The 13,040-nt window shown below is 40.5% G+C and overlaps 1 protein-coding gene across 7 annotated transcripts in view; it reads left to right on the top strand.

The window, feature by feature from the left end:
- Positions 1–13,040, top strand: part of ARID1B (AT-rich interaction domain 1B) — a 322,498-nt gene that overhangs the window by 67,781 nt on the left and 241,677 nt on the right. The gene's annotated exons all lie outside the window — the stretch shown is intronic.

A 13,040-nucleotide genomic window follows, 5' to 3' on the forward strand; every position in this document is an offset into this window, starting at 1 on the left:
ATACAGCTTTTTTGGTAAAGGGAGTTTCGTAGCAGTAATCTGTAATGAGAAGTGAGAATGCAGAGGACTGAATATTCAGAGACTGTGGGGTGGGGGAGGAGTTAGGATTATTTTGGAAGTGAAATGAGGAAGGTGTGGGGTCCTTACTTGTATAGCACTGACATCTTCAATCACCTTTCTGAACAAGCTTAAGTCTGGGTGCCTTTTGTATTTAGCAGTATAAGACAAAGGCTACCTGGGACACCTTTATTATACGAAAGTAAGATGAACTACTCTGCTTCCTGCTTGACTGTTACTTCTGGTGAAATACACTGAACCAGACAGCTCCCACCATTCCTTACAATCTGTGTGTCTTTGAGTAAAAAGCCAAAGTTGATTTGGTTTCTTTGTTTTTAACTGAAAGATTTCCCCTTAATGCAGCTGTTTTGACAGAAGACACTCTTACAGACTTTACAGTTTGGAAGTATTGAATGCTCCTGATAGATCCTTTTAAGTGTTTTAAAGTGCATAATTGGGGCACTTGAGCATAAAACTACAATTATACACTTGTGTGTTAATTTCGCGTACAGATAGATATGACTTCAGTCTGGACATAAATGAGAAGGAAGCATTTTACTGAGTGTAAGAATTTGTTTTGTGAATGCTTAAAAAAAATAAAAAAGTATATTCAGATAGTAGCCTGAAATGACCAGACTTGTTGGGGTTTTAAGCTTCCAAGAAAGGGAAGGAGCATGCATAGATACAGTGAAAATGCTCAAATGTCTCGAAAGAATAGTATTACAAAGGTTGATGAAACACAATATTTGAGTTGGGGTTAACTTAACAACAACAACAACAAAAAATTATTGGGGTGGCAGACTGACTGAATGAACTTGGTCTTTGATTCTACATAGTTTTTAAGTGGGCTATTTTAAATTAATCAGGACAGGTCATTTTTAGTGAGTGATGTTACAACTATAAAGTGGCTTGCTTGTTTTTCTGTTCTATTTTGAGGATGATGTTACATGAATTGCATTATCAGTATTCAGATACTTATATTTAGCAGATCTTTCTAAGACTTACTTGTGGTAACCAATATGAGGAATAATTTACAATAATCATCTTAGCCTGAGTATAATAAAAATGTAATTATTTAAGGAATTATTATGTGCTATATGGTTTCAACTACGATTTCATAAGATTGATGTCTTTGATGTTTCTGTCAGGGATCTTTTGATGTTTTCCAGTGCTACGTAATAGGTCAAATTAAATAAGAGAAGTGGAATATTTCAAATATCTAAACTCTGTGAGTATAGGGAGGGGTTTGAAAATTTTCTTAAAAATACTTGCAGCAACATTTGAAGTCAGAACTGTATTATAGTTGTAATATGTAGTGTTTTGGCCGATTATGTAAGTGATCTTATTTAAGAGGCTGACATTTTTTTCCTGTTCCAAGTAGAGAAAGGGAGAGAAAAACCAGCACAGAGAAAACTTACATATTTTCTTTTTTTTTTAATTGCTGATGTTTTTTTAAAGATAGTTTGGGATAGGGGCTGCTTTGTTTTTTGTTTTTTGGTAGGAATGTTAGTGTTGAAGGACTGTACCATGGAATGGGATCCGGATCTCAGGCAGTTAATGTATTATCATCCAGCACAGAGTTATGCTGGGCTGGTGGAGACGTAATCAAATTCTCTTTTCCAGTTGGTTCACCCGATCAGTCTGTTTGCCTCAGAATTCCTTGCTGTGGGGAATTTTTAGTGTTTAGATAAAAAGTATGATTTTGATCTTGCTTTAGCAGAGGAAACTAGCAGAGTTTGGACTGTACAAATGACTAAATTTGTCACAGAAATTGCTGAAACTAGATGATAGCTGTGAGAGGTTATGCCTGTTCCTTTTGCGTTGACCTTTTGTGCTGTGGACACTATTTGGGGTTTGAGATCCATAATGAGAACACAAAGAGCTGTAAATCTGCTCTCCTAGTGCATGTACATAGCAAGTTTTTTGTGATTAGAAGTGTGATATCCCTTAGAAAAATGAAGGGCTAGAACTGGCAATGATTTGCTTGCATAACACCAACCTACTGCTGTGCTGGTTCAGAGCCTGGCCAGGAGGCAGAGCTAACCCGAACGTGGAGATCTTGTCAGAGATCAACAGAAGCTGGATGTGTCCCTTGCCTGTTAACTTTGCGCAGACTCTAAATTGAAGTATGTTTAGAGCAGCTTGACATTATTAAATCACAGAATCTCGGAACAGTTGGGACTGGAGGGGATCTCTGGTCAAACTGCCCTGCAGGGCCGCTCAGAGCAGGCTGCTCAGGACTGTGTCCCGGTGGCTTTTGAGTATCTCTGAGGATGGTGACTTGCAACCTTTTTGGGCAGCCTGCTCTAGTACAATAAAAAGATGTTTCCTAATGTTCAGACAGAACCTTCTGTATTTATTTGTGCCCACTTCCTCTTGTCCTGGCACTGGGCATCACTGAAACAAGCCTGGCTCTGACTTCTTTGCACCTTACCTTCAGGTTTTTATATACATTGAGATTCCCCAGAGCCTTCTCCAGGCTGAACAGTCCCAGATTTCTCAGCTTTTCCTCACAGGAGAGATGCTCCAGTCCCTTAAATATTTTTGCAGGCCTTAAATATTTTTGCAGGCCTCTGTGGTAGCTCTCTTTTGTACTGAGGAGCCCAAAAGTGGTTGGGCCTCCCCACTGATGAGCAGATGGATGACCTTCCCTGACCTGCGGGCAACACTCCTTCTAATGCAGCCTGGGAGTGCACTCACAGTTCTTGCCCCAGGGGCACATAAGTGGCTCATATTCAACTTGTTGTCCACCAGGAGCCCCAGATCCTTTTCTGCAAAGCTGCTTTCCACCTGACTGGCCTCCAGCATTTAGTGATGCCTGAGGCTATTCCTCCCCAGGTGTGGGGTTTTACACTTCCTTGTTGAACTTTGTCAGCCTGTCAACCGTGTTTCTTGGGCCCCTCTTCACCTCCACAGTCAAATGGGACTCCTTCAAGCAGTTTCTTCAGAGAACAAAGTCAGCTCTCCTGAAGTCCAGGACTGTGATCTTACTTTTTTTAGCACTCCTCCATCTTCTCAGGATCCTAAACTCCACTGTCTCATGGCCATTGTAAGGCAGCCTTCAACCTTCACGTCACCAACAAGCCCCTCCTTGTTTGTGAGGACGAGGTCTAGCCAAGCACCTCTCCTTGTTGTCTGGACGTTGCCATTGATGCTGTACAGGAACTGCATGGATTGCTTATGCCCTGCTGTGCTGTCCCTCCAGCAGATGCTGGGGTTTTTGAAGCTCTCCATGAGGACTGGGGCTTCTGAACATGGGTCTGCTTCTAGCTGTGTGTCTTCCTGGCCAGGTGGCCTACAGCAGATGTCCACCCCTTGTTGCCCATACTGGTCTGATCATCAGTCTTTACTCCTTGTGATCTGTCCCCAGGTAGAGCTCAATACATTCTAGCTGTTCTTCCATATAGAGGACCACTCCTTTTCCTCATCTTCTGAGCCTGTTGTTCCTTAAAAGCTTGTATCCCTCCCTTGCAGCACTCCAGCTGCAGGAGCCATACCCCCGTGTCTCCATGATCCCAACAGGATCGTGGCTCTGCAGCTGCACCCAGATCTCCTACTCATCGTGTTTATTCCACATGCTGTATGCTTTCGTGTGCAGGCACTTGAGAGAAGCACCCCAGCATGCTAATTTCCCACAAAGGGTCTGTCATTTTTTTTCCTTTGTGTTCACCATATTTCTCAAGGGCCTTGGAGCCCCAGGAGGGTGGAAGAGTGGCACCTGCCGTTCTGTAACATCAAAAGTGGGGCGCTAGAACACATAAGCAAACACATCCATCACCGCAGGTGTAATCAAGTGGACAGTGGTGGGGTGGGGGTGTGGAAAGAGCAATAAATAAGAAAGTAGAAGATAAACAGCCATAAGAGAGAGAAGAGAGTGCATGCATTGTGAAGGTCTCTGGAACTCCATAGTCTAGTGAAACTCAGGAAGTTTGGGTAGAAAGAGAAGAAGGGTGTGGGCTGCTAAGGATTACACAGCACCATTCCCTGTAGAAAATATTTTATATTATTCTCTTGCTGTTTTTAAGAGGTATAGTGAAGGGCTCTGTAAATGATCCCAGGTGATTTAGCTCTGAAAGCCATTGAACTTAGATATAGTAAGGACAGTATTCATCAAGATTGATATCTTCAGAAAAGCGTATGAATGAATTAGAAAGCAGTCACCTTCCCTCTTGAAAGAGACTGGAAGAAAGGAAGAAAACTCAAGGATGTGCAAGATACTGGGTAAGCAATGGTAAACAGGGTGTGTGTGCATTTTTCCTTTTCCCGCTACTGCAATTAAATAATAATCTTTGCATTTCTTCCAGCTACCAAGATCGTATGCCAGAAGAAATGTAGAGTGAAAGGGATTTTTGAGTCTCCGGTACTAAAGCGTTGCGAGTCTTTCTGTGTATAAATACATAAAAATGGAGCATTACTCATGCAGTTAGATTACCTGCTATTCAGACTCAACCCATACCTCTCATTTGTGTTCCTTGCTTTAGAAGGTTTGAATGGCACCGCAAAGCTTGTCTGAAGAAAAATGTTTGCGTGTGTATTTTTTAACCAATTTCTTTAACCATCATATGAGAAATAGAGGTCAGAACTGTTGCCACTCTGTTTCCTGGAGAATAAATGGTAGATAAAAGATTTGGGGACCTAAGATTGTTGTATAGTCTATTTGTAGATGCACAATAAGTTCTCTGTAATAAATTATTTTTAAATGATTAAAAGTCAGGTTAAATGCAATCTTTTGCATTTTTCTTTGGTTAATGGCTGTTGTTTCATAGGTAGGTTTCATGTTATTAATGCTGTGAGTGGTGAGACATCTTGTATGCTTTTTAATGAAGCACCAACCATTGGGGACACCATAGGAATCAGGAAGAGCTGGCATTGTTTGTGGCAGTTGTGATGTGCTTTTTTTATATTGGTTGGAAAAATGAAAATCAAGTACTTAAGCAGATAACATGATCCCTTTTAATTGTTTTGATTGTTTAAAAAAAAAAGGAAAAAGAGGAAGGCAGAGGATAAGAATAGATATGTGACTCATTTAAGTGTGTGTGTATATATAGGCACTATGATTTCTCTCTATTTTTAATACAATATATCAAAATAGCTCTTCTGAAAAAAAACTGCAAAGTTTCAATATTCTTCATAGTATTGGTCTGAGGGGATGAATATGACAGTATGGAATTCTGTTATTAGAAATTATCTTATTTTCATCCCATCCTTTACAAAAAGGACCGAATGTTGCGTTAGTACAAACTGTAATGCAATGTACAAATCAGCAATATCAGGCTCTTGTGTGGGAAAAATTTCTTCCTATTGTTTTAGACTCAGCTGTTTACCTCTCCCTTGAAACTAATTTTAGCTCATCTAAAACATGCAATTTTTTTTTTATTTTTGTTTGTTTGCTGCTTTTAGGGGAAGGTGGGAGTAGGAGGTGGTTGTGATATTGGCATAGATTTAGCATTTACAGCAGAGGTAGTTTTCATCAATTTCTGACAAGGGAATCAAAGTGTTCTTTTTTGGAAGGAGAGATATTGCTTTTCCTTATAAATGATTGACTATTTTGTGGTGGTAGTCTTTATTTATTTGGCTCTTATCATGAAGAATAGCAAACTTATTCAAAATCTCAGTACATCAAAAATATGTCAATACATAAAACATAAGTACTATTCCATACTACAGTCTATGCAAAAAACTATGTTAATAAGATGTGAAGGCTGCATAGCTAAGAAGTCAGAAAACATAAATGATAAGATTCTAGCAGCCACATTAACTGAGCCACATTTCACATCCTCTATATTTTATGAAATGCCTTTGACAACATAAATCAGAAATAGAAGGTGCTATATATGTGCAACATGGCTCAGTTAATGTTACTTTTGGAACCTTAACATCTATATTTTCTGACTGGAGAGTTTTTTAATCATGTAATCTTAGTAGTTTTTTACATTCTATTTTTTTATAGTTTCTCTTTTTTTGAAAGAGAGGAAAATTGCCTGTACTAATAATGGGTTAGCTCGTGTTGCTTTGATTTAAGCTACAGTAAAAGGCAGTATATAGAGAGCACCTCGTGACAGGTACGTATTTGATGCCATATACATTGCTCTGACAGGTAGTGTAATCATGCCGTTGCGCACCCTTTGAGGAAAAGGGGTCTGTAGACACGTGTTTGAAGTCCTGTCCTTTCTGTCCTGCACATTACAGTAGTACAGGCGATGACTGCATTGCAGACTGCAGCGTATTGTGAAGATACTTGAGCTACCTTTTTAAATGAACTGGCTTGTGTACAAGAAGCATCCTGTCTACAAGAGCGTGGATCTACGCGTGACCTAGTTCACCCTTCTACAGAGCAAGGCAAATTAGCCTAGCATGGCTTTTGGTGTAGGCTTCTTCCAGTAGCTGAGCTAGTTTGCAGATCGGTGTGCTGCACTGCAGTCTTCAACATAGACGTACATTTAATGACTCTGCAAAATCTGCTCCCGTGCACATTCTGGAATCAGGACTGTTGTGCTGCGGCATAGAAACATGCCTCCTACCCCTTTGCTTTGTGGCCCTGGGTCAGGGTAGGCCAACATTAAGCCCAATGTTAATATTTTAAAGGCTCTTAATAAGATTTTGAAGTTCACACTTCACTGTAAAGGCAAGCAGTCTAGGAAAGACAGTAACATAAGAGAACGTTGTGACCAGTGTATTCTCAAAAGGTCAAAGATGTAAGCGATAAGTAGTAATAGAATTTATAGAATGTATGAATAAGATGCCTTAGCACTGGGATTTCTGATTTACTTCTGATTAATAGTCTTGGCATTAACACAGAGCTTTTACTCGATTTCCTTTCAGATTTTTTTTGCCATTGTGAGAAGGATTTGTAGCCTTCGTTAGGACTATATGTGCGCAAGCACACTGGGGTTCGACGTAGTTATTATACCATGGTCCCCTTTCTGAAATCACTATAACAGTCTCTATTGCCACTGAATGTATGCTGAAGGATTTTCTTGTGCTGCAAGCATGCTACGCTTTCTCTTACTGTACTGCAGTTAAACATACTGCTGAAGACACGTGCTTACCTGAACTTGAAGGTTCTAGATACAAGCTGAATTTTTTTTTTTTAAGTGAAAGAGAGTGATAACTTGCCCATAAAATTTTCTAATCAAATGTATGGAGAAATGCATGATTTGAATGTGTGGGGAAAATACTTTTGTTTTGGTGGAAATCTGGCTTTGGAAGTGTAAGATTGAAGGAGTAAATATTTCACATAAAACTGGTGATTTTCTGAAGGTTTGATGGGAACTGAGTGACAACTTTCTTTACAGTTAATACTGAAGTCACCCCTGTAAAATTAAAATAACTAGGATTAAATTTGGATGTAGCATTTGCTGACTGCAAGAATGTACTGTTTTAACTCCTCGAGTGAATTACCAGGTGTTTTTTTCCCTGCGGGGAATTCCAATCGCTATACATTTTGTATTTTAATTTCTACGTAATTACAGTGTTATAGTTGCTAGGAAAGTGGAATGTTACTGATGATTACTTTTCTGAAAACAGTACTTATTTCACAATGTTTGGATCTATTTCCCTGTTTCTCAGCAAAGTAGGTCATTGCATCAAGTAGTGTCACCCTTCCCTCTGACTGTCAGCCCTGCCATTGGAGTTATCTTTCTGGAAATGTGGCTTAATGCTAATCAGGCCAAACACACCGCTTTTGGGGATTTTTATATTATGACAGTATGGTTCAAACTTCTGAACTGTGCTGTTGCCTGCTAGTGAAGTTATGCAGGGTCTGTCCACATTTTTGGGCACCGAATAGACTGCATGCAGAAGCAATGGCCAGCCAGTGTTGCCAGGACCCTTTCCTTGCTGTGAGCATCTCTTGGTGACTGAGATGTTCAGGTAGGTCCCCAGGTGTCTTGGCAGAGCTTTTTGTGTTAGGGGACATGTAAAGTTTCTTCCATTATTGACTGGATCTACCCATTAGGATGATTAAAGAGTGTAGTAGCTGTGTATTGCTGTTATTATTAGTGCAACAGAATTAGTGTGATAGCACAGGTACATTTTAATTTTTTTAAATTATTATAATGACTGTAATGCTGTCTAATCATCCTTCACCTTTGACATCAGTTATGGATTATGCATGCAAAAAATTGCTTAAAACTTCCATTACTATCAAGGTATTACCTGGACAAAGAATGTCTGCCACAAGACCCCTTGTTCAAGCAAGAATTAAAGATAATGGGCTAAGTTATGGGTTTAATTGGATTTCTCCCACCTCTTCATTCTGGCTGCCAATTTTGTTCCTCTTTTATTCTCCTCCTTTTCTTTCTTTGCAGTCAGAGTGGCTTAATCACTGATGGTCAGTCATACTTCTCCCCAAATAATGCTGCTGGTACTGTGCAAGTCAGATAGGAGGCGAAGCAATTATTACAGTTTCTGTGCTTGCCTAGAAATAGATTGAAACTGGGATCTGTTCTTGCTGTAATGTCCCAAGAACGTATGTGTTACCACAGGCATGCTGAAGTTTCCCAAAGGCTGGTCACCTGTGTTGTGTAGGCCACAAGGAGCGTGGGTGGAAGGGAGAAAGGGAGGGAACAATTGCCTTAAGAAGAGAGATGATGCTTGGGTCATTCACTCCAGGCATTGTAAGTAATTGGCTTCAGATTTGTTTTGTTCTGGGGAGATTTTAATTAAGCTTTTTTTATATGCTGTTTAATAAACATTTGTCCATAAGCGGTATCTTGTGATCCACATCAGTAAAGCAGGAGGATTAATTTGCATGTTGTTGTTTGTTATTTATTTAAATAGCCACAGAAATTATACTGAGCCTTCTACTAAGGCAGCTGTGATGGGTCGCTGCACTGTATGTACGACATCTAAAAGTACATGTACTGTCAGGATTATTTTTTTTTTTTTTTTTGGGGGGGGGGGGGCACGTGAGGAGGTCTTGTTTGTGCTTTTTTCTTTTATTCCCCTTGAAACAGCTTGGGCTGGGAGAACATGGAGGAAAATTTTGATGTAAATAACTGATACATAAGGTCAGAAGAGCCCAGTACCCTCTTTCACACCACTGTCTGGAAGCAGGGATAGCTTTTAAGGGCTTGGAGCAATCTCCCAGCTTCTGGCAATAAAGGTGTTATTGCCTCTTCGGGTTACTTAATTTGGTACCGAGGTATCTTGCAGGCCAAAGCTCCCTTGCCTTCTCAAGGGAGACAAAGAAGTATTGCAAAGAGACAATCAGAACACAGGGATGGCCACGCTGGGTCAGATGAAGGTTTCATGTAGCCCCACATCCCACCTCCAGCAGCAGCTCTAATTGGATGCCTAGAGAAGAGTCAGAGCAAAGCAAGCATGTGATACTTCCCCCAGTGCTCTTCAAGCCTCCAGCTGTTTTCAGCTCAGAGACTTTCTGAGCCAGATGTGGCTCTGTATATTTGGTAACCCTCAGAGGATGTATCTTCTCTGAAATTGTCCGGTCTCTGCTTGAGCCCACGTGAACTTTCAGTTTTCAAAACACTCTCTGGCAAGGAGTTTCAGACGCCTGCTACCTCTGACTGGAGACCCTGCCTGTGAGGTTTACTTCTACCAGCTTCATTTAATGCCTTCTGCTTGTTGTGTTGGGCAGGGTGGTTGTTAGCTTTCTATCATATTCTCATTTCTCAGTGTCTTTTTCAGACTTGAAGGGCTCTAGCTTGCTCTGCTCCTTGCATGGACACTGTGCTATACCTTTGATTCCTGTAGCATTTCTCGGAACCTTTGTGTTTGACCCTTCCTAATAAATTGAAGAAGTCAGGAGGGATTTTTCCCTTGCAAAAGCTATGTTGATGTTTCGTAATTCTCATCTTCATTCTTGCTTGTACTCATTTATCCTGTACAGCCATCAATCCTTTACAGTCTTAAATTCCTCAAATCTCTCTTTAAAAAAAAAAATAAATAAAATATTTGAGTTCTCGCATACCAATGCAGCTCTGAGTTAGAGGTTACATACCATCATTCATAATTCAGCTATTTCATTCTTGAATTCATTTAGACCTCTGGGATGTATCGTCATGAGCATTTCATACTGTTCATTTGTCAGTTTGTTCCATGAATAGCTCCATCATATTCAGGCACATTCTTTGAGTCCCTCACAAAAAAGGACTCCAGCATGGGAACCTCCCAAGATTTTTCCACAGTGCACACTAGTGAAGAAAAAAAAAAAATCATTAAGCTTCTCTGTGATGTCCTCATTTTCTCTGAATCTCCTTTGATACCTTGATCATTACTTGGCACTTCAGACTTTCTGGCAGACCTCCTGCTCCTGATGTGTTTGAAGAAATGATTCATTACTCACTTGATTCGCTTTCCTAGCTGTTTCTCCAGTTCCTTCTGGCCTGCCTTATTACATGTGAAGTGCCAGAGTTTACATTCTTTTTTGTTTTCTGCATTTGGACTTGGTGTGTTGGCTTATTGAAGGATGCCTTTTTGCTTCTGGAAACCTGCTATGAGCCACGCTGATGTCCCTTTGCTCTTCTCAAGTCTTTCTTAACAGGTGGCGAATATCAGTTCTGCGCTTTCCACGTGGTGGTTGTTAACCAGCTTTGATGCTGCCACTCAGGTTTTATTTATCCCAGCTGGCTGTTGGAGCTTCCTGAGTTGGGTTCCACTTGCTCAGTCTACATGCAAGCAGTTGCAGTCTCCCACTGCCACTTGATGCCCTGCCTTCGCTGATCTCTTGCGGTGTGCTGCTGTCAGTGTCACCACAGTCTGGCCAACCCTGGTGGCCCCAGCACTCACTCTTGGTTTTTGGAACAAACTCCAGGTTTTTGGAATTCTACTGCTCTGTGAGGGGGAGTTCTGTTTTAATTTATCTCTAAACTCTGTAATATATACTACTACGATCTCATCAGCTGTCTTCCCTATGTATTTGTGTCCTGGCATGATGCAGAATAGTGTCCTGCGAATCGCCTCCATTAACCAGCTTTCTCATGGGACTACGGTTATTGCTTCTGTTTGTGGCTTGATGCCCCAGTCATCCAGTTTCTCTTCTACTCTCACTCTTGTGTAGAAGGCAATGTTGGGTTTACTACTTGTTACCCTGTTTAGTCTGCAATCTGTCTGTCTGTGTGCCTGTCTTCATTCTTTGATTCTTCTGACCAGCTTTACTTGATAACCCAGTACCTCCATGTTGTCATTTGCAATACCAGTGTCAGGCTTTTGAACCGTGTGTTTCTAAACCCTTCTCTTCAGCTTAGAAGTCTACTTTCTTGATTCTTAGGTATCAGCAGTCTGAATCCTACATTGAGGTGAGCTCTGTACTCCTATACAAGTATCTTTATTCCAGAAGTGCTCCAGTTCCTTCTGCTTTCTTGACTTCTTGCTTTGCCATCATCATGTCAACCAGGCATCGAGATTATTTCACCCTCTTCCCAGTAGCCCATATTTAGCTGTCAGCATCTCTTTCCTTTTCTTCCCAATGCTACTGGGGCCCAGATGGACTGCAGCATAGGTTTCTCCTCAGCATTTCCTAGGAACCAGTCCAGGCTCTGTGGCCTTTGCAGCTGACAAGGAAATCACCTTATGGTCCTCTGTCAGGTCCCAGACTCCAGCTGCCTGTTTGCTTGGTGAAACTCTTTTCAGTTTGCATTCTGACTGGCTCATTTATACATCAGCAGAGGAAGAGGGTGTTTGTCAAAAACAGTACGTGTGGTCATACAAAAATGCCAGGGATGGAGGAAATTGAGAAACTGATGTGCAAGCAAGGAGAGGAAGTGTTGACGTGAGGAGTTCGCAAGAACTAGGACTACCAGCTCCTGGCAGAAGTAGTAGTAACAGATCAAGGTGTGATGGTTTAAAAACAAAACAACAGCAACAAAAAAAGAAAAACCCCAAACACCTAAACATATGTTGAAATTTAACTTTATATTGTGATTATTGCCTTGTAAATATTACTGTATTGTTGAGTGAATACCATAAGCTAACTTTAGGTAAAACAGGTATGTGTTTGTATGTTGAGTAAACAGATTTATCAGAGTATCAGAGTCTTGGTGAGAACAAGTTCGAGATCAAAGCCTCTCAGATGCACTCAGATATCCAAGACGCTTGCTTAGGGCAGAGATGTGCAGGACCAATGGGAGATCTATTGCCCATGGGGGGGAAATCCTACATTGAATGTCGTTCACCTGAAATGCTATAAATACCAGTGTTGGGGGAGAAAACAAGTATCTAGAATAGGGGCAGATAATACAATTTCAGGAGCTTACTGAAAGTCTGTTGTTGTTTTTAAATATCTCATGAAAATGTCAATGTCTATTGATACAAGGCTTAATGCCTAAACTGTAACAGAAAACTTCATCTGATAAATTGTAATGAGCTTGATCGTGGTTATAATTTAAATTCTCAGTGTGCAGGGAAGATTTCTTAGTGTATGATACATGTGCTGATTTGTCTGTTAACAGGAGTTTTTAACAGTTTGTTTTATTATTACTTTCATTTGCGTTATGCTCTTTTTTTTTTTTTTTTTTTTTTTTTTCTTAAAAGGATTTACCTTTGTGGGGGCAGGAGAAAGAGATTGAAAGAGAGAGGAAAGACAAAAACCTACCAAACTTTAACCTTTACACACACACACACACATACAAAATTAAACACATGTATGCACAAAAGCTAAAAATGTGAGGGTTTTGTGCAAAAAAAAAATAATCACCAAAAGCCAGTATTTTATTGCTCCAGAAAAATGGCATTTCCGTCAATGTCTATTTTAGAGTTGTGCTATCCAGCTCTGCTTTTGGGTCAATGTACCAAAATGATTCCTCTGTAGATTTGGCTCAGCGGTGTGCCTATGGAGTGCAAACTTTAAAATGACTGCCTCTGTATTTTAAGACTGGACATTTTGGGATGGTGATGTTCAGAAGGTTACCATTTTCCTTAGAAATCCTTCCTGAAAAGGGAACCTGTATAGAGAGCACTCCGGCTTGCTCCTCTTGCTCAGGCGAGAGGATCTAAGGGCTTGCATTAACTCTGAGGTACAAGAG

Source organism: Aythya ferina (assembly GCF_964211825.1).
Source record: "Aythya ferina genome assembly, chromosome: 3".
Lineage (NCBI taxonomy): Eukaryota > Metazoa > Chordata > Aves > Anseriformes > Anatidae > Aythya > Aythya ferina.